The sequence below is a fragment of the Lagopus leucura genome, unplaced genomic scaffold (assembly GCF_019238085.1).
Source record: "Lagopus leucura isolate 7727_CA_CO unplaced genomic scaffold, USGS_WTPT01 Super-Scaffold_806, whole genome shotgun sequence".
Lineage (NCBI taxonomy): Eukaryota > Metazoa > Chordata > Aves > Galliformes > Phasianidae > Lagopus > Lagopus leucura.
Window position 1 is genome coordinate 2,719,618 of NW_024962260.1, and position 4,871 is coordinate 2,724,488.

At 55.9% G+C, this 4,871-nt stretch overlaps 1 protein-coding gene across 1 annotated transcript in view; it reads right to left on the minus strand.

Annotated features, from left to right (window-relative positions):
- Nucleotides 1-4,871, minus strand: part of SEZ6L (seizure related 6 homolog like) — a 26,408-nt gene that overhangs the window by 21,138 nt on the left and 399 nt on the right.

Below are 4,871 nucleotides of genomic sequence, written 5' to 3' on the forward strand. Positions count from 1 at the left end.
TCTGCATTTGGCACCGAATTTTCTTTCTAGACGAAAGCTTTGCATTTGGAATCACACCTCCGGTGCCGGCTGTCCTGGCCAGGCTGTGTGCTGCCTCCCGCTGCCAGCATGGGCTCAGTGGAAGCTGCCTGCTGCAGCCATCTGTCCCGGCTCCATCCTGCCCTTTTCCTTCCTGCTCTCCTTGCTCTGTCAGACAGGACCCACAGCTGAGCCCCCAACCCTCTGCTTGCTGAGATCCCTTCCTCCTGCTTTTCGGCTGGATGCCTTTCAGTCAGACCCATCCTACTGCAGTGATGGGAGCCTGAGGTCAAGGAATTGGAGAAGTATCTGTGCAAACCTGTGCTTGTCCCTGGCTCTGGGCAGCGTGTCCTTGCTTTGAATCACAGCTGCTCCAGGCTCAGGCAGCACTCGGGTCCTCTGCCTCAGCTGCTCCTATGGCCCATCTCCAGTGAAAGAACGAGGAAAAAAAGAATAGAAAAAGCCATTTGCTACATCTGTGCTCTGCTCTGTCCCATGCACACCGAGTCACGGCATCAGAGGCATGGCAGAAAGGATTTCAGCACGGCAAAGTAGGAACAGAGGGGAAAACCTATCTCTGAAGGGGAGCAGACTGACCTCATTCGTGCTGTGTTGGGATCTGGACACCCCTATGTCACCGGGTTGTCGAGGCAGTGACTATGAGGCCAAGTCCCTGCTCCTTGATGGCTTCCTCCCCCTCCCCTTTCCCTGCTGCAGAGCAGATCTGGGCCACACGGTGAGCTCCTTGCTTTTACGAATCAGTGCAACTCTGCTGGCTTCAACGGCGTGATGCTAATTCACAGCAACGTGCATCAAAGGAGTTGCTATTCCATGTCCGTGTCAGCTAAGAGAGATGCTGGGCAGAAATAGCACTGTCTGGGAGGAGAAGGAGCCCCCCCTTCCTGCACCTGACAGTTTCACAGCAGGTCCCAGCTCCCAGAACTCCTCCCATTTCTGGAATCCTGATGGATGAAGGCAGTGTGGAAGCAGAGCTGGCTTGCAAAGGGGTCACTTTGCAGTGAGTAAGGAGTTGATTTATTTCTCTTCTTTGCCCCCCCAGCAGTGCTTGCTGGGAAGCATTTCCCCCTCCTCTCATCCTGGCCGATGCAGACGTGTGGTGAAGGACCTGCATCACACGTGTCCCCTCAGTTCACCCAATCTGCACATCACCATGTGCTCGTGGTCAGCCTGGAGAAGAGGCCCTTTTGGGAAGGGCTGTGAAAAGCCATGTGAGATGGCTATAGCAGCAGCTGAGCTGCAGGAACCCGGGTCAGGAGAACAAAAAATCCCTCCTTGCCCCGGTGCAGCCTTTTTAGGGCTGCCCATCCCTCAGCTCCTTCCTTTTCATCACCTCTGCCCTTTGGGTGCAGCAAACAACCCAAACTCCCAGTGCCACCAGCAGAACGCTCTGCAAGGACCCCTCAGTGCCCAGCTCCACTCGTGTCGAGCTCTGGGACACGCAGCCAGCAGTTCTCTGTGCATAGGCTGGGCTGTGCATTGCTTTCCACTGCCACATCCCCGCAGGTGGCACTGCTGCACGCTGAGGTTCCTGTTCCCGAGCAGCCCAGCGCCGCTGCCGTTGGATTTTGCCCTGAGCATCACACCAGGGGAAGGACCTGCGGCAGCGCCTGCCTGCTGGCTCCTCTGCAGCCCTGGGGTGGCAGCAGGGATGTGCCCCCCGTGTCCCCAAAGCCCTGCCCTGCTGCTTCCAGTGCTTGCAGCCACAGAGCTGCTCGGCACAGCGTTCAGCGATTTCATGCTCTCGACAAGAGTGTAAATGCACCCTGATGGACTGGAAAATTGGGAAGGCGCTGCTCATGTTATATTTTCTGTAGGCATCTATCTGAACTCCAGCAAGATGCGTTTATTGGCAGGCTCCGGTTGCAGCCATGTAGCTGTACGTTATGCTAATTAAAATATAGCCTGTGTTTTGTAACAGGGTTTCCTTGGAGCGCGTTTTACTGTTCAGTAATCGCTTTCAAACATTGGAAAAATAAAATCCCATCAAGCAAATAACTTCTGGATGGTTCCTGGAAGGTTATTCTTATTTTTCAGAGCCCCACTGGAACTGGCAGTACTCATCACTGTGACAGAGGGTGTAAAACGCGCTGATCTGTAAGGCTGCTTGTAGACCAAAAGCTGTGTGGTGTCTGAGCATACAGAGAACATTTCAATTTAAAAAAGAAAGAAAGGAAATCTTTTTGTGGGATGAAGAAGTGACACAGAGCTCAGCTTGGGATCCCAACCAGCCTGGCTTTGGTACTTCCAGGGATGGGGCATCCATAGCCTTTCTGAGAAGCAGCAGCAGCTCCTCATGGCCCTAAACAGTGTGCAGGTATATGACCATGGGTGATACTGTAAAATCCACAGAATGCACATTTGACACAGCATCTCTATATGGGCAAGTTGGCAAAAATACAGGAGAAGCAGGGGGCTCAGACGTCAATTTGATTTTATTGCTACTGATCCCGACTGGACTTGTTCTTTCATTGAAGGAGCCGGGAGGAGAACAGAGTTCTGTCTTACGGCCGCTGATAGCTCCTGATCAGACAAACTCCATTCCTGTTATCTCCTGCACCAAATGGGCGCCGTTATCTCATTCCTTGGGATGGCACCACTTGGGGTGACACTGAAGGCAGCATGCATGCTGTCCATTTGTTGCAGACCTCTCTCTGGCTCTGCTCGGTCTCTCTTCCTGCAGGACAAACTTGATTTTCTGGAAGGATTCTGACGCTGCGCTCTTCGCGTGGCCAGGTGAGTCACAACGAGCCAATAGAAGCCAGCAGGAGAAAACAAGGCAGAGCGCAAGCGAGGGTGCTGCTGTCGGCCATGCCCGGGGCTCGGCCAGTTCGGAGCCTGCGGAGGATTTGCCGGTCTCGGCACCACCCCTAGCGGCCGGCAGCCGGAACGAGGACCGGGCACAGAGCTCCGAGCCCAGAACGCGGAGCCCGATCCGAATGACGGCAGGCGAGGTTCCCGACGGGGCACTGACGTGCAAGCCCGCAGTGTGCCCAGCACGGCGCTGGAACACGACTGGCGATGTCCCCAGCGTGACTGTGGAACACAGCCCGCGATGTTCCCAGCACAGCAACAGCACACAGCCTGCGATGTCCCCAGCACGCTGTTCTCTGCCCTCACACCCCGCAGGGCCGTGCCTCGCTGCCTGCACTGCTGCTGCTCCCCGTGCTGGTGGGTGGGAGCAGAGCGGTGCCTGCGGAGAGGCTTTCACACCTCCTCTCTGTTGATCTAAATGACTCCACAAGTGCAAAGCGCCAAAAAGCCACCGGCAGAGCAAGTGATTGGTGCGCGTCACGCAGCACGGATTGTTCCTTGAAGGAATGAGCTGGAAGATCAGGCAGATGGAGCACAACAAGCCATCTTCCTGCAGGGTCTGAGCCCGCTCCCCTCCCAGGCTGAGAGCAGAAGGGACTGCGGATCTGAGCTCTGGCTGTCACCTCCTGCACACGAAGGACAAAGGTCCCTCTGGCACAGGCAGAGCTGCCACGCGGCCCTTTTCCCCAGCACTGCTGCCAGCAGTCGGGGATTTTGCAGCACTAATTCGCCAAACCTCGCAAAGGGTCAACTATTTATCAGCTTCCACTCAGCCAACATGAGAGGAGTTCGGTACAATGTGTTCTCCCGCCCTGAGATTAATGACGGATCGTGCTTGCCATCAGGGCCAAATCCTATTGGGAGAAGCTGGGCTGCTGCTCGCAGTGGGTGCTCTGCCCCCAGACCCCCCCAGGCACATCTCCCAGTGCAGCTCAGCACTGCCTGTATGGCAGCGTCTGCAGCACAACAGGGGAACGGTCTGTTTGTTTCAGTTCTGAAACAGGAGGCCATCAACTGCAAATAGACTTCAGATCTGACTCCTTGTTATGTACACTGTTACGGTCACGTGCATAACACACACACAGGTGAGAGAGTAAACAGCACAATCTATTTTGTTACTCAGAAGTAAGGATAGATTGTGTACAAAGTCAAACTCTTTTAATGCGATCTGGACACAAGAACAGAAGCGAAAGCAAGGCAGGAAACATTGCACAGCACTCCTGACACCAGGAGCTGTTAATCTCTGCTAAAACCAACTTCCAGCCCTAGGGGTCAGTCTCCCAGGCCCTGCACAAACGCTGCAGCACAGGCAGACACTGGCCTCTCCAGTCCTCTCTCTGCCCAATGCGCATCGGTAATGGAGCTAGCACTGCACAGAGCCGACTGCCCAATCCAGCGACCAGAGATCAGGAGCAGCCACCGGTTTAGCAATCTCTAAGCACCACGCGAGTTTGCAGTGACTTTGTCAAGTCACCTGCAAATGGGTCCCGAAGCCTATTCTTAGGTCTGTCATCACAGCGATAGGAAAAGGAAGAAGGGAGCAGGTTTGTGCGGAAATGTGAAACACGTGGAATGAACATGCAGCCCCCCCAGCTGGGGCACGGCTCCCTGGAGGGGCACTGCTCCCAGGTACAGCATCCCAGCAGCACACATATCCCTGCCCAAGCACAGCATCCGCACATGGCTCCCTTGTGGGATACAGCCCGGTAGCACTCGGACAAAGCTTTCCAGAGGAAACCGCCTTCAATTAGCACACGGCCTCGGTAGCACACAGACCCCTACAAGGCACAGTCTGACTCCCCAAAAGGACACGGCCCCCGTTAGCACACAGCTGCCGGTAACTCCCCGCTCCCCGGGCGGACGCAGCTCCGCTATGACAGTGCTGCCATTGTCACAGCTCCGGTCGGACACGGTTCCGATGCCACACATCCCGACAGGACCGCGCTGCCGTTATCACGGCCGGATCGCACACAGCCCGCCGCCCCGCCGCCCCGCCGCCCCGCCGCCCCGCCGCCCCGCCG